The following is a 23,714-nucleotide window of genomic DNA, read 5'->3' on the forward strand; positions in this document are numbered from 1 at the left end:
AGCATACTCTATTCAACGTGATTCTGTATCAAACAGTGCAGCCACATTTCCACGCTCGCTCCGTTTGATAAGTTGGTGCCTGCCTATATAGGCTTACGCGATATATCTGGGGAGAGCGTTCAGACAGTTTGTATGCGAATGGCATAATTGTGTGTTATTCAACCAGAAAAATTTTGATTGGAAAAGGTGAACGTGAAAATATTATTAGAAATACATTTATTATTAGACGGAAACGATTAGAAATATTTCGTTATGATTATTCAGATAAATTGTTAACTAACAACATTGAAACTTAGAAGTAATAATTCAATATTGTTTTCTCACTACAATATTGTAGTACCGTCAAAAATCAAAAACATCATTAAATAAATCGAATAAATCGAAATGATACTGATATTTTTTCTAAATTTAAATACAAACTTGACTGGTGAAGGGATACATGGTCTGTGCGCAAACTAAATGGAAATATATTTGAATATTGGTTTATTACGTATGTGAGCTATATAGAAAATATTCATCTCATTCATTTCTAATTTTGAACTCCTCAACCAGAGTGATGCAGATGGGGATCATCCCGGCAACTACGTATACCGCTTCGGACAATATCGTCCTATACACACTTGTGACACGCGCTCGACCCTAAATGATCGAATGAAAAAATAATATGTAAATAAATACGAAAACTTTTTTTCTCAACACCAAAATGAACTGGTGTGACTAACGAAATTGTTCGTACTATAAACAAATATTTATTAAAGTAATTTCGCTATCAATGATAACATTCGTGCAATATACACTAAATATGTGAAATTGCGAAAACTTTCGTGATTCAAGCGGGCAATTTTTCAGTTCATGAAATGAACGAAACCTACTATTAACAATGCATGAAAATGCCAGCGGTAAGCTGTGGTTGTCAAATCACATATATTTTGCGCGTACCCAACATTTCGCCTCGGTCCAGTACTTTGGACCCCGTTTTTTGGTTACTTCACCCCAAAAAGAGAATATAGGGTAAGCGGTTTCGCATATCTCGTGCACTAGTCGTTGATATATTTGTAAAAAAGTAATATTTATTGGTTTTTAAACGCGATAATCAAGTCCGGTCCAGCTGATGTTGGGTACGAAGTACTTGCTAGACAGCGTCCCCTAGAAAATGCTTCATTACAGAGAACGACGAATGAACTCGTACATTGCATGATCATTTTTATTCTTTTTATGAATTTATATTTTTAGTTTGAGGATGAGTCATTCGCCAGAAGACGTCTCGTGTTGCATCTTGGTCCTCCGATTTTCGGCATGATCCTAGTTGTCCTCGCAGCCTTCTCACATAAATAGTCGACATGGCTGTTGTAATTTAACCGACCGTCGACCATCACACCCATGTGCTTCAGCGCACGCATTGATCGAATTGAGTGTTTATCGATCACGACACGCTGGATTTTTTTGGCGTAGGACTACGTCTTTGTTTTGGAAATGGGAGCGCACTTTGCAAATTCATTGAAAATGGTATGTAATGAAAAGTGGTTAGGTTTTAAACGCAGCCTTCTCACGACGAATTTTTGAAATTTTTGCGCATATTGCTCAGAAATACTTCGAATGTCGTTTTCGTTTTTGGCTGCGCATCAATGCACAGTGGTTTTTAAAATTGTGCGATCTATTAATTATTCCTAAATCTAAATTTGGATCAATGACGTCTCCGGAGGAATTTATCGACACTATAAGGCCTTTTATATGGTGTTATTGTTTTAATGAGTAATCTCCCTAAAAGTGAGATATATTTATCAATTTTCTTGTAAGCGCATATATTAAAATTATGTCTTCGGCAAAGTTGTAAAGCAAGCCTTTACCAACAACTTTGCTTAAGACACAAAGTCTTTATCTTTAATGTCTTCGACATTATTGCTGGCTGTTCGTGGATGATCCCTTTAAAGCCAATTCATTAATCTAACTTTTGAAATAACATTCTCACAAGTTCGAGATGTTCAGTAAAAAGCGTTGAATTATCAAGATGAAATACTTTCTATATTACAATAATGACTTATCTCGTGTAAAGACTTTCAAAGAGTGATTGGTTGTTAACGGGAAATCGGCTGAGTTTGCGTCAATAGTGTTTTCGAACTACTCATCAAAAATAGCAAGGTTTATCATTTGCTGTTATGATTCTTGTGATTAATCATCCTGCAAGTAAGATTCTTCAACAATTTAATTTTTGGTAAAAGAAATGATCTAACGTCTTTGGAAAAGTTATGTAGATTACTGTTACGAATATCTTTGCTGAATACAAGAAGTGTCTTTTTAAATGCTTAAGAAGTTATAGCCCGTTATATTTGGATGAATTCCAAAAAATATTTTTTTTATATTTTTTCTTTTATAATTCCTACGGGTTTCATATATTGATTCTGTCACGTTCGCCCGAATGACATTCGCCCGAAAGCCATTTACCCGAAGGACATTTGCCAGAATGTCACATAAACCCGAATGTCATTCACCCGAATGCCACGAACACCCGAAAGACATTTGCCCGAATGCAACATAAACCCGAATGACATTCGCCCGAATTCCATACACCCGAAAAACATCGAAATGTCAATCGAAAAAATTTAATTTATTAAGATGAAATACAAATTTTATTACATTTGATGCTATGAAGAAATTAACACTAAAGCTATACCAGTCAAATAGTTAATCCAATCACCTGGTTTGTATGATTTAACTAGGGTTTCCAGTTTTAGGACCTTTCTTTTTAGCCTTTTTAGCTGTTGGTACCGCTTGTAGTGTACGTAAAACATACGTACTAGGGTTTTTCTCTTCAAGCTGCAACTTCTTCAACACACCATAGAATTTCCACGGCTTAACAAACCGTTCCATTTATTGTGCTATTCTTCCACATTATTGGTGGTTCTAGGAATCTTTGTCGATACATTTTCGAAAACTGATCACGAAGCGGGGGGCAAAGAAGGGTTATCGAGAAACTTTTTGATTAGTTTCCTTCCTACCAAAAATACATTTTTTACTAATGTAATACAAAAAATCGTCGAGAGTCTTTGGACAACTTTTCCTCAATTCTTCGAGTGCCATTGGAATACCTTGATGGGGCAAGAAAGCCAAGGCAACAACTTGTTTGTAAATTAGTTGTATTCGGTGATCTTCCGAATATTTTGTCTGACGACCAAGTTGTTTTATTTTTCTGAAAAAACTTTGGTTTAGATGGAAGAATCATCCGTGAATTAGGTGGAAGAATCATCTTGTCTCGAAATCCAATATTACGTAGAGAGCTATTTGGTATATAGATTCAAGAAATTGCTGTTTTGACAGAAGGAATCAACTCTTATGTTTGAGTATACCGGGCAGACGAGTGGATCAACAGTTTCTTTGCAAACTTATTTTGCATGCAGATCCAAGGATTCGTCATGTTTGAAAGAAGCAATCAACCCCTAATTGTGGGAAAAGAACTGCTCATGTTTAAAAGAAGGAATCAATTCCTAAGTGTGAGTAAACCGGGCAAACGAGTGGATCACCGGTTTGATTGCGAGGGCTATTTGGTATACAAACTCAAAGAACTGCTCATGTTTAAAAAAGGAATCAACCTCTATATTTCAGTAAACCAAGCATACCAATGGATCACAGGTTTACCGAGTAGGGACCTCCGCTTCGGTTCCTTGATCTCGGTAATTGTGGCAAAGCCGCATCACACTAGCTTCGCCACATAACATTAATTTATGAGCTGCTATTTACTAACGGTGTTGTGCCAAATGGACTTCCACCATGCAAGATATAATTACTAATTTAATTGATTCAATTCGTTAACGGAACTTCTTAATATATATTTACCTCGATCGATGGTGTTTCCGAAAGATTTCTTATTATTTTGTCCGGTTTATCACAAGATTTCACCGCTCGAGCTTACAACTGCGTCCTATATGCATCAGTTTGCACCGGAAGAGCATTTGTGGCGTTGGCAACAGAACCTCAGTGACGTAGGATAGTACACCTAAAAGTGATGTCGCATAGCCACATTGGTTAGTGTACGGTTGACTAATGTGGCTACGCCAGCTATAGCCCCTATGTTGAGTAAACCGGGCAAACAAGAGGATCACAGGTTTGCTTATAACTCCGGCGACGGGTGGATCAATGCCTCGTCCAACGGAACCTCAGCGGCTTTGCGCCGCTTCGGATCCTTGGCCTCGGATATGCGGCCAAGCCGCATCACACTAGCTCCGCTGTATAAGCTCACTTGTTATTGTTCAGTTTATCAAACTTTGGTTAAAGATTTCACATTTCGCGCTCGGATTTGGTTTATTTAGGTTAAAATAAAAAATCCTTTTGGCAAAAAACCGCATTAACGTCGGACTTCTATCACTAAAGTCACTAAACTAGACAATTACCGATTTTATATTATGCTTGAATGAATGTGGTATTCGGGTTAATGATATTCGGGCGAGTGGTCCATTCGAGTTGATGGCATTCGGGTAAATGGTCCATTCGGGTTAATGACATTCGGGTAAATGGTCCATTCTGGTAAATGGTTTTCGGGCGAACATCATTCGGGTAAATGACTTTCGGGCGAATGTGATAGAACCCATATATTATAGAAAGTTATTTCAATCATCAAAATACATCATTTTTATTCAGGCATAATTTTTCTCATCTCCAGTATTTTCGAAATCATTTGACATTTTTTGAAAAACAATAGTTTTTTTTTCAAATCACATATAACTCTACTGGAGATGACGATAGACAAGTGAACTCGATTGAATTTTATAGTGTAATTTTACTAAAAATTACCCAATAACTTCTAAGTCGCAAGAGATTGACCGATGATCTCTTCTTGAAAGATATGTATCTTGATAAGACGAAGAATTTTCTTGAACATGCTGAAGCTTTATCTACGATATTTAAGAAATTATGCTGAATAAAAGCTTTTAAGGCGTCATTCACAAACAACGGTCAATAACTTCGAGTGTACTATAAATAGAGATTTTTGGTCTTCAGTAAACATGTTTGAAAAACCAAGTTCTTTGACATTTCTGAATACTTTATCTTGTTTATCATACTTTGAAAAGAATTGTATCAAATATTTCACTTCAAGAGGGATTGATTACTGTATCTATATCGTCAAAATAAAGGCCTTGGATCATCATAAAACATCCTAGAAGACATCATTGCTGTACGCTTTACCGTCTTCGAGTGAATGTTTTTTCGCACGTTTTTGGCGAAAAAAAATCATTGTGCGGTGTAATCCGTGCTACACTCATTCAAACTTAGTTGCAATCAGTTTCTTTCTTTTTTTTTTGAATTACTCCGGTATAGCACCAGGTAAAAACGAAAACGCTATAAGAAAAGATTCCCATGGATGAACTCATAGATTTTTGATATCATGGCATTAATGTATAACATAAATACCACGCATTCGCAAGGTAGCGCTTCCCAAGTTTAACACGACAGATGAATTTACCTAGTGTGCTACTCTTCTATGAATAACGTCATCATCGACTATTTAAGGGGTTATATATGTTGAGGTCGGTCAAAAAATCGAAATAAAATTATTCTTTTATCTTTAAGTATAGGTTCTTAAGAATGTTTTACCAAATAATTATATATAAAGATCCATGCAGTTGAAGCAAAGTTATAGCGTTTTTCATTTTGCTTCCCAAGGGCCTGGGTATATACTACTGGGAAACTTAAAACGTGATAATCTCGAAATCATGTTTTTTTCCAAAAACGTCTTTGCGGTGATTGCGATTGCAGAAAAAGTTTTCAACGGATTCCAAAAATATTCTTTTTGAATTGTTCGTAATTCAGCTGCCGTGTTCTTGAACGATTCCATTTTTTTTATCAAAATTTTCATATCAATGTTATGATTTTTATTAATAATTTTCTTCAATTAAAATCGTCGCCGTTCCCAAAAATTAAAAAAAAGAAAATACAATGAATCGTTCAAGTTTAAAAAAAGAAAATACAATGAATCGTAGCCTTTGTACTAATGATTTTTTTGTTTTTATGCTTTCAGTAAGAGCTGTTAGACAGGAATCGTAGTCACGCCGAAACCTTTTGAAAAACGCGTTTTTCGGAAATTGTCATAACTTTGACAATTATTAATATTTTTCATGTTCTCGAGTGGATTTTGCAAATTAGACATTGTACTGCGCTAGACGTATAACAAGTATTGTTTTTTGCATTTATTGTAACAAGTATCTGATATAGATAGGGCTACATACCTTCACACAATTTCAAACTTTTCCCTTTTTTCCTGCACCTCGACATATATAATCCCTTAAGGAGCAGAATTGGTCGAACTGAATAAGTCCGCTACACTGGCTGTGAAGGTACGCTCCGTAGTGTCGTTCAACAGGCGACTGAGCTTGTCCGATCAAACACGCCAGTGTTGCCACATTTAATTCTGTACCTGGAGTGAAAAAATCTTTTCCATCTGTGCTATTTTTTGAGAAAATCTGACCAAAATCTGCCTCAAAAACTGTTTATACATTCGTTTAACAAGATAATAATAATGTTAATAATGTTTGTTTATACTTCATTCTTTCCAAACTAGTTTTATTCTTCCGCCATCAATAATTAAAGAATTTCATATGAATAGTCGAACTGCTATGTTTCGTTTCTATCTTCTGCGTCAATTCCCTCTGCCTAAAGTATATCTTGTCTTCTATATTTTCGCTTTTGCTACTAAACTTTCTCAATAATACTTTTTATTAGAAATGTTGTTTTACAATTTTATTTCCAGAAATCTGTACCATTCTGTCCTTTTTCACAAAATTCTGTAATCTGTACCGTACAAAATCTATACCAATAAAATTTAAAAAATTATAGGGGCTATTAAGACCGTGGGAGTAATTCGGATCCCCTCGATTTCTCAGAAAATCGTAAGACTTTCTGACTATCGTACATATTCGTGGAACCGAAACCTACAGAGGTCACCCGACCTCTCCCTATTAGGACTATTATAACCTTATATTTGAAATCAACGACCCAAAATTAGCCTAGAAACCATAGTTTGAAGATATTTAACATTTCTTTTATTTTCCCGACCGGACCACCTTTTGAATTGAAAATGTTCTAAGCTATGGAGCTTCAACCTCCAACAATATTTCTCTTTGTTTACTCTCTCTCTCTCTCTCTCTCTCTCTCTCTCTCTCTCTCTTCCGTCAATAACTCGGCCGCTTCAACGTTTGCTCCTTAACACTCGGAATACCAAGGTTAAAAGTTACGCGGACTACCAAGGGGGTCCAAAAAATGGGAACGCTTACTTTGAGCGGTAATATCTCAGCTGTTACCAAATCGATTTTAAATCTATCTTCACCACTAGAAAGGTCTTTCGTAAACATATTGCACTGAAAGAATAGAATAATAGGGTTGTTTAGCGTAAGTTATAGTAAAAAGAGTAAAACTAATTCAGAGAAGAAAAAAATGGGAACGCTACTTTGACTGGCCATATCTTAGCTGTTGTTCATCGATTTCAAATTTTTCTTCGCCATTGGACAGGTATATCTTTCACAAAAACGGTGATCAAAAAGTAATGGAAAACAAATTTGTATATCCGAAGTTATTGTAAAAACAGTAATTGAAAGTCAGTACAGACAAAATGAGCTTTTCAGTTTCAGTTCAAAGTACACCAGTAAAATTCTTAGAGCTTTTAGATTTGTAATGTATGCAATAGATAGTGGATTGACAAAAAATACTGTACTTTTTCGAGGTTTTAGGCAAAATGGTTTTTACAATGCACGCGGCACAAGGTTGGTTAAAATTTTATTCGCCTTGTTTAGTTTTACGGTTTGAAATATAACATGTTTACTCAATATTTCTTCATATCACATATGGATACTATTATATCAAAATGTTCGCACAAGCGTGGAGAAACTCAATATTCTATATAAGTTACAAAATAATGGTGTGTAGTAGGAAAAGTTCAGTAAATACGAAGAAGTTCAGAATTTTTAAAATATTCGTCATATAACTTCAAATTTAAAGCGATAACCTATAGTTTTTTATTTACTAATCGATTTTAATTGATGGCGGCTACAATTTTTGGAAGAACAAATTCTTATATTTTCTCAAAAAAATAGACTAAAGTACGTAGAACTACAGAAATTTCATATCATTGGCAAATAACTTGAAATTCAAAGCGATGACGTATACTTCTTTATATACCAATCGATTGTAATTGAATTTCGGCTACAATTTCTGAAAAATAAATTTTTACATTTTCTCAAAAAACAGACAAAAATAAATAGAGCGGCGACGTTAGTCATATCATTCCCATTTTTTTCTTCTCTGACTTTGATTTACTCATTTCACTATAACTTACGGTAGACAACTCTATTATTGTATTTATTCGGTGCGACATAGACATACCTTTCCAGTGGTGAAGACAGATTTAAAATCGATTAGGTAGCAGCTGAGATATGACCGGTTAAAGTAAGCATTCCCATTTTTTGGACCCCCTTGGTATTCCGACTGTTAAAATTATTCCAATATTCAAAATAAATGAAGTAAACAAATGAATAGAATTGATAAATAGAAAAAATGAGAATATGGAATGAAATTCAAAACAAAAAATGTTTAAATAAAATGAATGAAACGAATTCGACGAGTTTGGGAACAATCGTTTCAGAAAATTATGGAATATTTGTGAAAATCATAATATTTGAAGAATGAATAATTAATAAAATGCATTTTCTAGTATTTTCATTCTTTTCAGTTTACATCTTTTCGTTTTCGATCTTCTTCTCTTGACGGCGTCGTTTAAGATAATCTGGTGGAAACTTTACTGATGGAGCTTAATTAGTTATCTAGAACGTTCAATTTGCCGTGCATTCAGTCCATTACGCTCCTTATAACTAGCGAATTGTTTTGTTGGGAATTTTCGATGCGGAGATATGGAATAATGAGTCCTATTCAAACCAGTACCATGGAAAAGTAGTGGTTCAAACTATAAGAATAAACAATTAAATTCTTGGAATACCAAGTGGTCATTGAAAGTGTCCCTGGACATATAAATTGTTTTTGAGGTATGAACATGTTTGTCATACAATTTTTATTTATTTATTTATAATAAATGTTTTAGTCACGTTGATCATGAAAAATCATTCATAAGAAATGTAAAACTGTCTGAGAATGGTGAAATGGCGTAACTCGAATTGAATGCCCCGATTATCACACTACCATTTGACCCAATGCGTTGAATGAAGATGGTAGATACTGGCCCAACCAACGACTTCGTGTGAATAGGGTAATAATAGAAACAGGGCGAAAATAGAATCATTACCCTAGTAAGTATTATTTGTGTTTACATTTTTCACTAGAAGTCATGGATTAAAATAGACAGTTGCTCTCGATGATGCCACGAGTTCGAGTATAACATTAATACGAACTATTTGAAGCTTCTACTTCACTGCACTGCTCAAATACCTTAACTTTGGAAAAAGATTGTAAATTCACTTGGAAAATCCGCACCAACCTGCAGAAGTTCGCATGAAAAAGACTTTAGTACATTGCGCCTGAGAACGCATGAATTAAATGATCTGGAATATAAATAAATAACAGTTTTCTCATCATAGGTACCAATTATATCTACCCAATCATTCACCCTACTCTTAGGTTTCTTGTGTACAATGCTAATGTACCTAGCTGATAACGAGGTAAATGTGAATGTAAGTTCAGAGTGCCTTGTACTGGATAGTAGAATGTGTACACAAAAAATCCGGTGTCTATAGCCGTCGAACACGAAGCAAACAGCTGATAGCAACGTTGCAAAATTTCACTTTCCATCATTGACGTAGAAGTTTTAAATGATGCTTCCTTACACGTTTCCGCTGCCATATGTAGGTGAGTAATCTGTTATCGTTACTGCAAAATAAAACAGCAGGTCCAACGACTAATTGACTGGAAAAGGTATTTTGCGACTTACTTATGCGTTTGGGATTTAGCTTTAATCAATTGTTCTTTGGTCGAAGTTGTAAACACATGTTGATTTGGAGCGTATAGGGTAATTGCAGAATTAATACTTACGCTATACGTCCTACTGATACTGAAGCCACTGATATTGAATATTGAAATATATTTATGAGTTAACATAAGAAATGTTCTCCTGAATAAAAAAACATCGCATTTGTTTACTTAAAATTAAATTAAATCATACGGACAAACAAACACTCAATTAAAATGACCGAAGATGCCACTTCTTCGCGTCATCATTAACCACTTCTTTTCTCTTCAGCAAGTTCCAACGACCCTTCCACTTAGAAGCTCTTACTGCTGTTTACTTTATCGCCTACATAGAACACTAAATACTGTAGTAACCCGGCAGCAAAAAAAACGAGCAACAGAGAAGATGCATGCTTGATAATCATCGTTTGAGCTTCCTTCCTTTTTCAAACTGATGCCAAGTACATTGTAAAAGCATACAATGATACGATGCGATGAAGTGATTGACCATCGTGGCTCGTGCATCGAATCGAGCCAGTGACCACGTTCAAGGATCGTCGCAGCTGTAATGAAAGTGTGATGCACTGTGCTATGAGATGGAACTAGAACATGGCACAGGGTAAACTATTCTTGTGAGTTGATGTATAGTTTCGTCTGCTACTGTAGTCGTGAGATTGAATAGGCTTTTCGTTTATTATACTTTATTATAGCTATCAACTCTCCGATCGATGCATCCGCTGAACAGGAAATGTCTAATCGTGTTTCTAATGTCGTTTTTGTTTGAAGCTGAAACTGACGCAGTTTCGGACCTAATTGCTGTCAAACCGTTTGTTTGAAGTCAGTTTCGAGCCAAAGTTATGCACCATTGAATTGAAAATTGGTTTGAGTTCTAACCTAAATGTTTGAAGCGATATAAAGTATGGTACAAAAGTTTTTTTTGCAAAAAGGCGAGATCTGTTCTGATCTTTAAGATAATCATTACTCTTTGTAATATCAGAGTCTGTACAAAGTAATTTTCCCTCAATACTATTGAGCTGTTCTATATCCTAGTACATCCAAGTCATATCGAACAAATCTATTGACTCCTTGTTTGCACATATATCAATCCTCTGCAAAACGTTCGAATTCCGTAGCCTTGAACTTTAAACCCCTCTCTCTCAGTATACAAAAATTGTAACCATTCATACAAGGTATAAACAACGACGCGTCATAACAGAACGTCACAAAAGCAAACATTGCAGTACGTTATATTGTTTCTTTGAGCTCACGAATTCTCCACATGATAGCAGGAACGATTTAATAGAAACAACCGTTGAACTTTTGCTGAAGCCCCATTTAATAAAATGAATGAGTTCAACAGCAAACATCGTTAAATTTCTAGCAAGCTTATTCAGTTGGTCCCATTGGCAAAGGAGAGTTTTTTTAAATTTTCATCATGCTTATTTTCCGTCGGCATCCGTCCGCATTGAGTTCGCTGATGCCAGAGAGGTGACTTAATCATCTAGACCCTAGATATCAGCCCATCAAGATATGGATCGCAACGACTTGGTTTACTTCACTTCCGAAGGAAGACGCTACCACAGATTTTTCACCTTACAGTGAGTGGCGTGTGAAACGGTCACGCTTATCACTCAACTAACGTCGCCGCTCTATTCATTTCCTTTCTCTTTCGTTTAAAACTCGGTTGCGTTTACGGTTAGTCCATAAATGTTCGCATAACATGCTAATCGAAATCATAACTTCAACGTGCACAGGTGAATTGATGATTTATTCTTAATGATTGAAAGAGAATGTAAACAAAGATTGGCAATTGATACTATTTGAATAACTTTGCTAGATCTGTTAACCGCTGATAACTACACTCTGAAAAATTGGATGTCTGAATTATGTGAAATGCTATGCGAATAATTATTATTGTAGGAAAGTCTAAGTTTAGGTTAAAGGTTTTTTTTATGCTGTGTTTTAGGCATTATTCCCTCTAAATGAGAGATATATTAAACTTTGTCGAAGTGGCACAGGCAAACCTAAACCACGTGGTTGAATGCGACAGCGCTTGAATCAAGATCCCCGTTTATATGGATGATGGGAAAATCGATGTACATCTAAACGATTTGGCACCACTTACTTGCAAAGTTGCAATTACAAAATCTTATCGCAATTTGTAGAGATGGAATACGTTACGGAGCATACATGGATAAACTAGTTTCTAGATATGATAAAAACGCTTTTAATCCACCTAACAGTGTGATGAGACATTTCTTATAACTCTTATCACTCTCTTCGGATATTATATCGTTTGAGAACATTGAGAACTTGATGCTTCGCGATGTTTTTGATAACACATACTACATGGGATAGTGGCAGGACTCAGAGAATCGCTTAAATCAGCATAGGACAACATCGGTGCTAGAAATCTCAAACCAAATCAATGGGAAAGCGAAAAAATGGCCCATAAAATAGACATTCCAACAAATTATTGTTAATGCTCTGTTAATAAAATATCCAAATTGTGGTGGGAAAACTGAATTTTCCTAAAGGGGTTATTTATTTATCATTAGCATGTATGAAAAAAGCCTTATGTTTACATTTGTGAGTATCGCCCTTTTCACAAAAAAAGCGTTGAAATGAAATTGCAGCTCCTGATATCACGTTATCTCTGAAGTGCATGCGTGCATAGTTCCAAATTTTACTTCGACATCGACTTTTTCTAAAGGTGACTTTCCCAGTAGTATCCTTGATTTGAATTATTACCGCTAATCCTAATGCCAAAGAACAAATAAAAACCTCTCGAAAACGAACCGTTTGGGGAAATCATCATCATTACTGGAATTTTCATTTTCACGAAACTTTTCGATAGCCTTCCGTCACATGCGTTAATGCACTGGGTGCACAGTGCTCCGAAAATCTAGCGAAATCGTCTTAGGGCACCAGCGGGTCTAATTCAGAGCTATCTGCGCGGCGAGTTAAATCTGTAAAGAACACTACAAATTATTTTCCATTCCATAATTTTCAGTTCAGCAATTCGAGAGATCACCGCAAGCCTTGAAAAATAGACTACGTTGTGAAGCGATGGTCACTATTTATTAAAAAATCACGGTTAAATAAAAAATTAAACTATTAAAAAATTTCATGTTGTTTATAATTTTCACAAACTTATTAGTAATTTTTTTAATAAACTTTCGTAATATTGTGTAGGAAAAAAGCTGAAAATTTCAGTATTTTCTCTATCTGCAACATATAAACCCTTAAGTATACCAATTAATTGGTATACGAATTGGAATAGGTTCGCCAAATTTTGGAAGAAGTCTATAAAATAACCTCTTGAAAGCTACCTAAAAATTGTTGTAGTTCGATGCAATAAAAAATCATATTTGGCAATTCATATTTGGCTGATACAATTGGGGTGTCAATGTATTATAATAGATACTCAGCATTCGAAGAAGTTTCTTGTGAACGAGTGTAGAACGACTTTGTTTCTACTTACTTGAAGTCAGCGGCGTAGCCAGAAATTCGGTTTGGCGGGGGTTTGGTGAAAATCGATCTTACTGTCTAAACGGCATAATTCCGAAACCATAATTTTTGAAGTTTTAAAATTATGCAGAATTATTTTCCAGAAAATAGTAACAAGGTTCGTGTCTTTAGCGAATTTGTTGCGACTTTATTGTAGTCATGAATATTAACCTGAGAAAATTCACCATAAATACTTCTTGGACGATATACCGTCAAAATTGTTTTATCAAATGATGCGCTGTTTAACGTTTGTAAAACTCATCGAAGATACTAAACCTCCGAAATTGGCGGTTTCAAAATGATGTTATCTTGACCTTAAATGACTGTTTTTAAACATTTGACCTATACATACAATTGGTCATACAACAAAAATCAAATGCTCATCAAAATCGATCAGAACCTGCTAGAGTCGAATGGAAATCGTCATTTTTCATAAATTTCTCTCTACATTCGGAAAGTGTTATCCTCGTTATTAATCATATTACGTTTTCGTCTCAACTCGACGCATTCCCAAAATAAAAACCTGTTTTAATCCATCTACGATCCATGGCTGGTTATGTTCAATACAATGGTGGGAATAAATATTACATGTTCAGTACGATTTGCACATACATACAATGGATCGACAGCCACGATCTTGAGATACTATGTGATACTGAAACATCGCTTGAAACCAGCGGCGGATCATGGAGAAAGATCCGAGAGGTCCAGGTCCTGCCGAAAATTTTCAACTTGTTAAGAAATTTTAAATTAGTTTTAATTTTAAAGTAGCAACACCTCACTGCATACTCCCTCCGGGCCGGTATGATTGAAGATTTTTAGAGTGATTGCATAACCTTTCTATACGAGAAAGGCAAAAATGTCCAAAGTCCAAAAAAGTCAATTTTTGTCAAGCATCTTAATGTTTCATGCATTTTAAAGTCATTTGGCATCAAAATACAAATTTGATTTTGAAAATTTTTCATTTCAGTTTATATGAGAATTTGCCGTGTGATTGCACTCTTTAACTCGTAACTCCGGAACCGGAAGTCCAATCAATAAAAAAAATCAATAGCAGCCAATGGGAAGGTATTACCTTTCATTTGAGACTAACTTTGTGTAAATCGGTCCAGCCATCTCTGAGAAACTGAGGTCACATTTTTTTCCACATACACACATACATACACACACAGACATTTTCCGATCTCGACGAACTCAGTTGAGTGGCATATGACACTCGGTCCTCCCGGTCGGGATTAGATTGACGAATTTTAGAGTGAATGAGAAAGGCAAAAACATTTTTAGCAAATGTTGAAAGTTATGCATTTTTTTGGTGAGCAGTTCTATGTTTCATAGACATTAAATCAATTTTAACTTCGCTTCCTATTAAATAAAGACCCTTATTACAATACATTTCTACAAAAACAAGATCAATTTGAAAATAAATCTGAGGATTATGATTGATTACAGAACTCTGGAATTTTCTATTGGAATGTTTTCAGGCAGGAATTTGATATTGATGCTATTAGACAACTGTGAAATCATGACCAATAGATCAGTTACATATCAGGACCCCATTCCGACAATTTATCAAAAGTCCTAATGATGTTAACAACAACAGGTTATCAATCCACGGATCAGATAATTGTTATTGTAATATTGAATTAAATCAGTCTGCATCAATAAATTTTCAACTTCAATCCAATATTTTTTTTTTTGGTGTTGTGGGGGGGGGGGGGGGTGTTGTACGGTGTTAAACCCCAAAACTTTCTCTTGGCTACGCCGTTGCTTGGAGTTATTTTTTTCGCTTTTCATTTTCCGATATGTTTCAGATCGATCCGATGGTTATAAGTTAGAAAAATTGCAGTGAGAAGGTTCGCACAAATGAACATTTTTGTACTGATAAGGTATCAAGTTCCTTCCAGACAACTTGGAAGTGTTCAGTGATTATTTCTAGCGGTTGTAGATAGTAAAATGAAATACAAAAGTCGTTTTATCGAAATAATGTTTAGCTTATTTCATTGGATTATTACTATATTGAACAATAAATAGGCGACAAAGAGTAATCAACAAACAACAAGCCATAACTTTTAAAGTATTCAAAATAGATATTTAAAGTCTTTAGTAAAGTTATTCGCAAAAGTAAGAGCTACAAATTTGCTGAAGACATCATTTCGATATAATCACTTCCAAGAAAATTTGTGAAAATATCTCACTCATAGGGGGATTAATCAGCAAAAGCACAATTCCAGAAGAAAGGCCATATTACCTCCATTAAATTCTCCGAAGATACTATTGACCTAAAATAAGCCGTTTTGGCGTTAATAATAGATTATATGTTTTTGGTCATATTTCTGGCAATGGGAAATGATAAAAATCTTTCGTCCGCATTTAATGTTAAATATCTCTTTTGATAATAGTCCGATTTCTACAATCTATAGCTTGTTCGAAAGGTATTCGTTAAAGCTGTCTAAAAACATATAAATTGTTAATCTATGTTGTCAATTTCGGCAGATAATTTCAAAAAACTGCAAAAAACGCCATTTTTACGCATTCAAACATTCATATCTTGGAAACTAAACATCAGAATCAAAAACAAATTAATAGCGTTCATACTGTTTTTTAGTTCTTTCATTTAAAATTGGTTTGGATAAGATCGGTTCAGCCATTGCTGAGAAACACGAATGAGAATTTGTCCGTTACATACACACACACACACCGACACACACACACACACACAGACATTGTCCCAAATCGTCGAGCTAAGTCGATTGGTATATAAGACTCGGCCCTCCGGGCCTCGGAAAAAACCTTGAAAGTTTGAGCGAATTCTATACATTTCTTTTATAATAAATGTAAAACGTTTTCTCAAGTACTTCATCACCAAAAACGAATGAGAACAGAGAACTAAATACGTTATATCAGCTTTTTTAATTATGTTTGGAAAATTTTCGGCGCAATATTAATACGCTACTATTTCGGCATATTAATATTGAATATTAGGAATCAATATTTTGGCTCGTCTCTATCATCTCCTTATATTCACTTGAAAGAAAATCGAAAAAATATAACTTCACTTAAACTGAGAACTTAGAAATATTCTCATACCCTTGTCAGATTGTCAAATTGTGAGAAAGTACATGACTGTCATTTATTTTATAGAAGGTACATCCTCTAGCAATCATGATGCAATTCTTTTAAGTGGATTTTCGGGTTATGTTCATCTACTGAAAAGATTATTTTTACTATATAGTCTTGTATATGTTATATTGTAAGGAATCTATGTTAATTAATTGGCATTTACTTGATTTTCCTATTAGATTTTTAGAATTCCGTCGCATAATAGTCACATGGCGATTTACTTTTTATTGACTTCGTTAATAGTATTTACTGAAATGAGTGATTGAAAAGGACAAATGAGGTTTATTTCCTACAAACCCTGAATTAGTTGATTTATAATTTAGCGATCGACAATAGGAATCATGAGAATAGAATATGCTTCGTAAAATTGGTTTTTAAAGGATTGTTATATAGAGTTTATTTTACACTAGTAGACAGGGTGCCGCAATATTTCATTAATCACTCGGCATACAATCGATGGAATGCGTATAAATTGACATCAACATGTTCGCTTCGATCCAAAGAACGAATATAATAACAAAAATTATCTGAAAACGGTGAAATGCTCGTATTAGAATGCAACAAAAACTCGAATCCCTCAATTATTGCACTCTCCTTTGAGCCAATGTGTTGAACAAAGAAAGCAGACGCGTCTCTAACCAACTGTTTTAAATGGGTTAAGCGATAGTATAAACTTCAAGCGTAAAAGTTGGATTGGGGCTCTTCGATGTAAGAGTCGCTTACAAAATCTTCAGTATGAAAACCGCATAAAATTTATCCGGTTCTAACAAAGTAGTTTTCGTTAATTGACTTTTAATTTTTAATGTAGCGATATAGGATTCACGGTGTCTTTTTTTAACAACTTTATGCAAAAAAAATTCAGCATCTCTGAAACTTCAGGATATGAAAGAATGTGTTTCTCCCTTTCATTTGAAACCAAAATCAAAATAATCCGTCGTGGGTTCTAGAGCAACTTTTTTTTGAAGTTTTTTCGTGAAAATATAGATTTTACAATGGAACTAGCTCATATTTCTGCCCCTAGATGGTGCTTTTGACATTCGGACAACACTAAAAGTAAGAATCTGATAGATTATTTAATAGTCTACAACTTTGTTACCAACTAAAAACCGATTTGAAATTATCCCGAAAAGTAGTTTAATATTTTAACGAATTCTAAGTCTAAGTTAGTTTCACAGAAGACCTAGTGGTTTGTCAATTCACAAGCACTTTTTTTATTTGCCAAATAGTTCTGTTTAGTTCAATAGTGAATTCAGCGGAATTTGAGAGCTTGGAAAGTCTCATCTTTTAGCTGAAAATTATGATTCCCTGATACAGGGCACCATTCATATTTTTGGGATGAGAAGTGTTGACCAAACTAGTATGATATTAATATTCTTTTTCATGATGGTAAGTGATTCCTCCCGCAGAAACAGCTTTTTCAATTATGTATGCCTTCTTTTTCATTTTTTCGATTGTTCTCAGGGATGACTGATAACTATTCTTACATGAATCTCCTACTCTGTTAGCATCTTCGTATAAAATTGACTTGTCCTGAACTTCAACCTTTATATTTGAACAAACTCAATGAAACTTTTAACGCACCATTGCAATATTTCGCGGATTTCATTACAACGCTTGGTTAAAAACGCTGATTATCCGTTTTCAAAATTAACTCAATGTGACAAACAGTGAACAAAATACTTTGAGTTTTTGGATCAAGATAATTTTTTTTGCGATATATTCGAGGACTTCTATGTATATAAGGTTATTGTTGTACTCAAATCATATTTTGTTTTCAAAAGTAATACATATCGCATAATCTAGGATCAATTTAGTAACGAGATCTCGCTTAATTGATAGGAAATGGCCGTAAAATCCAACTGCCACAATATGCTTTGCGGAGAAAATTTGAATAAATCGTTTCACGCTAACCACTAATTTGGATAGCAGTAATGGTTTGCGTTAAATTAGAAACGGTGTGTCCCAACATTTCGTCTTGAACTGAATTATAATAGCTGACTTAGGCGATCATAACCTAAATTATACGACGTATGGTCCTTTTTAAAACATAAATGTAAGCAAACCCTTGTAATCAAGCAATACCTTCCGATGAATGGTAGTCCCTTCGAACCTATCGGGAAAGATTACAAACCAAAAGCACAAATAGTTTTCTGACTCTGCCAAACATCCTTATTTTCAGAAGTTCAATTAGAATTGTCAACGTTATGAATCCCGTCTAATATTTTCATGCCACTAAACCCAATTATTTTTTTGGTATTGTAATAAGTGCGAGAAAACCAAACCAAACCAAACCGAATTTCCAAACCACTAGGCCTCGTGTAAAACTATCTTAGATATAACTTTGTTATAATCTTAAACAACTTTTCCGGATGATTTCAGATCAATTTTTAGTGGTCAACAAACTTGTAGACAATTAAATTTTCTATCAAATTCTCACTTTTAATGTTGTTCGAATGCATACAGCGCCATCTAGGGACAGAAATATGAACTATCTCCAGTAGTAAAACCTATATTGTTGTGAAAAATTTTTTTAAAAAAATTGCTCTGGACCCCCCGACGGATTATTTTGATCTTAGTTTCAAATGAAAGGGGAAAGCCCATACTTTCATATTCCGAAGTTTCAGAGATACTGAATTTTTTTTTGCATAAAATTGTTCTCATAAATACACCGTGGATTGCCTTGCGATCGAATTATTCCAGCCTGTTTTTACAATCGAGGTTCATCTTCGCCGATATTTTTGGGCGGGAAATTTTCAAGCGATTCTCTTGCTGAAGGATCTCAGTTTAATTTTTAAGAATGAGAGGTTATATCCGAATTTTACATTCCTATATATTTAAGGTGGAGTTTACGAAGCACGTTCAGTCTTTGCGACTTTTGTTTTCGGTCGCTCAACTATTGTGCAATACTGTTTCTAATCACCCAGCTTTGCTCGTTCCAGAATATGTGTTTTCCAAATTATTTAGGTCGATTGAATTTATGGTATCTTTTGGGAGAATCCAATCAACAGCTATGACTGATCATCATCCTAAGGGTTTAACCTGCAACGAATCTATTTTTATTTTGTTCCTAAGAATTTTTCAAGTTCAACAAGGTACATTTTATGAAAATTGATTGAGGAATAATAGAGATATATGCACAAGAAAATGATAAAATTTAATATGAATTACAAAAGCCCTATACCACCAACTTCTCGTGTTTGGACACAGGTCGCAAAAGCTCCGTTCGATTTCTGAGATTTTTTCACATTATGAAAACTGCAAATATGTATGATTTGCAGCACAGAACTATTAAAAAGGGGTGACTTTTGGGACAAAATGACCAAGTTCCCAAATTTTCTGAGTGCTACTTCAAATGTTATGGCATTTAATATATTATTTCTCCATATTTTCCCATCGTAATAATTTTAAAAACTTCAAGCGAAGTGGGTGGGGGTATAAAATTGTCCAAATGATGTGAAATATGGTATCTGAACTTACTTTGACATTTGTCACAATATGAAAGGGGGTACTTTAAGAATTCAAAAATGAGAGATTTTTTGCAATGTCCTAAATTCTCCGTAAACAAAATGGGAGCATTATGCTTAATCTTAATGTGGTTTTACAAAGGCAGTGGGGCAAATCATTCTGGAATTATTTTGCGAAAGCACTGTTTATATAAAAGCCAAATTCGTATTTTTATTAGAAAAGGCAAATAAATGAAAATCGTACAAGTTATAATTTGAAAAATAATTTACATATCTTTAATATATTCAGAAATATATTGGATTTTAACATCGGTCTTGAATATTGTTTTGAGTGTACCATTCTACCAATACTCAGTATTTATAACTTATGTTCATGTTCAGTATAAAACTGCCACACGATTGGATTCTGGAGTGCTATATCGATTGTAAGCAACTCTTTCTTAGTATTTTCCGTTATAATTTATATACTGAGACACAAAAGATCGGGGTAATATCCGATTTGTTGACTTCATGTATGTACAGGGTGATTCATCATGAGGTTCTCTATTTAAACTAGCAAAAAAATGAAAAAAAAAAATTAAATCGCGAAATCTTTATTATTACTTTTGCTTATTTTGAATTCTGACTTTTAAGATCACATTACAAGATTTCAAATTGTTGTATATATGCTAAATATTAGGTATACCGTACGTCCGTACGCATGATATTGTTTGCGCCATCAAATTTGTTTTCCCTTTCACCTGTGCATACAATACCGTGGTTTTCTTTGCACGCATGTAAGCTTCACAGGTCGCAGTATTATTGGCTGTGAATAAATTAAATAGATTTTCTTAGTTTCATATAATTAATAGTAGTTTTCAAAAGATGTAATTTTTGTTTTTTGATTTTTTAACATGTGTTTTGAGTATTTTTTGTATTACCTGGTATTTGTGCTTAATGAGATATAAAAGAATATTGAAGCGGGCATAGCGCAGTTGATAAATCGATTGCCTTGTACGCAGCTCACCTGGGTTCAATTCCCAATCTCGCACATAGAGCTAGAGATTTTTCTAAAGAGATTTATCTAATCCAAAGGAGGCGAATGACCCTAAGTTTAAAAGTTCTATAATCAAAATTAAAAAAAAAATACAAGTTTCTGAATATGTTGTTAAAACCGGGAAAAAATTGATGCTAAAATCGAGTGTTGCCAAATTTTCTAGCTATCTATGTGTGGCTGCCCTAGAGTTTCTGGAACAGACAGCCTTATAGCCCTGTATAAATAAATATGTGTTCATCCATAATTACGGGAAGTATCACCTTTATCCGGACGAAGTGTTTCCGTTATCGTCTCCAGATTCTGGATAGAGTGACCATCAGGAAAGCGGTTCAGAATTCTTGTTGGTCCACCGAAATTTTGACTCCGGCTCTTTATCCAGCTGAATTAACTGGCTAGTCTCCGTTTATAAGCAGCATATTAAATCCGTTTTCGGCAAACAAATGATTAATGATATTATTTTGAACAAAACAAGCTGCCAACCACGTCATCTAAACCATCTAAACCATTCGATAGTGAAAAGCAAAAAAAAAAAACAAAGCAGCTCTCCAAACAACGTGTCAGATTAAGCGTAGTTTAGCTATTATGAGAATGAACAACACGCGTTAGGAAACATGTTTTTGACTAGGCAATCTGTAAACTAGTTTGTGCATGAGTTTGTTTGTCGGCAATGCACTGAAATTTTTTCCAAGATATAAATGCAGATAAATTTCGTAAACTCTAAAATAATCATTATAAAAAACTGAAAACACAACGTTTTATATTCCTATGATTGGTCCATGCTCGATTGTCTTCAACTTGAGTTAGTAATTTTCCATGCTGAATCATTACCAGCTAGCTGTTTTTGCTATTTTTGTTATGATGGTTTATTTTTACTTCCCTCATTGGTGACGATCCGAACGCATGACTTACCAGTAACCACAGTGGTACGAAAAAATATCCAACGAACGAAAAGCAATCCTCCTTGAGCTTGAGAGGCTCGTCGTTTTTTTTTCAACCAAAATGAAAAAAAAAACAATGCAAACCAGTCTTAACTATATGGGGTCGACCAAGAATGGAAGTTATGCAATGTTATTATTTTTAACGATATTCGATGATGAACGATCTTAACGTGAGTCTACGCATTTGGACCGTGTTCGACAGAGATCATGCCTCACAGGCATTGACGTTGGAGAAGGTCAACCGTGTCAACCCAGACAACGCCAATTGTTATGTATGTGCCATTTTAGCGGTGTGGAACGCCCATGTATAGATTTAGTTAGAGAGTTACACCAAAAAAGATCATATTTACAGCAAGCAAGAATACAACATAAATGTTTCAAATAACATGTATGACAATATTGCTATATCCATTTAGATAACTTTCAGTGTTGGCCTGTGTATACCCAACGAAGTATTTGGTTATTTTTGTGATTTTCAGAAGTTTTACAAGGTCGGTTAATCATTTGAAAAATAAACCGTCACTTCAAAAAATACAAAAATAAAACTTCCCTGAGTACAGGCAGGTTTCTAGTGCAGATGAATGCTAATTACTTAGGGGCCATGCATAAATGACGTAGCATTTTGGGGGGCAGGGAGGGTATGCCAAATTTGTTACGAAGTGTGACGAGGGGGAGGGTAGGGTCAGAAGTTGTGCGACGTAGCATTAAGTTTAAAACCCATTGTTTAGAGAAAACAATTTAATGATCCTCCATTCCCAAGAGAAATGAATTTAAATTCAAACAAGTTACTTTTCATGCGGTTTTTCATGAGGTAAATTTTACGATTCGCGGAATTACAAGTTCGCAAAAATACGAAAAGATTTTGTATGCGGATTTAACTTGCTACATTAGTTTGCTAATGTTGCTAACTAGTAGACTTAGTTTGGAAGCTGAATTAAATTTTCACTTCGGATTCAACCAAACAATATTTAGTAATTTAGATGAACGTATGCTTCTTTGAATCATTGGCAGCTGCAGGATTGTGAACTGAGAGAACTTCTCTTCATGCTCCCCTTGACATATAAAATTCAAAACAAACCTATTAAACATTTTGAAACGACATATATTTAAAATAATTGAAAAACATGTAATTTTTTTTCATCACCCGGGCGCTTTGCATGGGACGAGGGGGAGGGGGTAGGTAAATGCTACGTTATTTACGAGGGGGAGGTTAGAATTTTGTAACCAAATGCTGCGAGGGGGAAGGGAGGGGTCAAAAATCGCCAAAAAAAAGCTACGTCATTTGTGTACGGCCCCTTAGTAGAAGAGTCAGCGCCATTCAATAGTTACTAGAGACTGCGCTGGTTCACTTGTCGTGTCAACTTTTTTGGACCCACTCGAAACTGGAACAAACCTAAAGTTTGAAAATTACCACGTATGTGCTTCGCATCTTCGATGTACCACGATGCCATTACCGCGATTGATTTTGTGAATGCGAGGTGTTATATCCGAATTGAAAAAGCGACAAATCCCCAATAAAGGACCTTACGTTTACCTTACCTCACCCTATACTCATCGTACTACCCACTCGGGCTAAAATTTCAACACAAACCCTGGCGTGAAGAGCACAAAACTTATAACTAAATTAGTTATGGAATTTATTTTTTTATTTCGTCTCAGCAGAATCCGTCCTTAAATTAGTATTATTCGGATAAAGTTACTATGACA

This window comes from Topomyia yanbarensis, chromosome 2, assembly GCF_030247195.1.
Source record: "Topomyia yanbarensis strain Yona2022 chromosome 2, ASM3024719v1, whole genome shotgun sequence".
Lineage (NCBI taxonomy): Eukaryota > Metazoa > Arthropoda > Insecta > Diptera > Culicidae > Topomyia > Topomyia yanbarensis.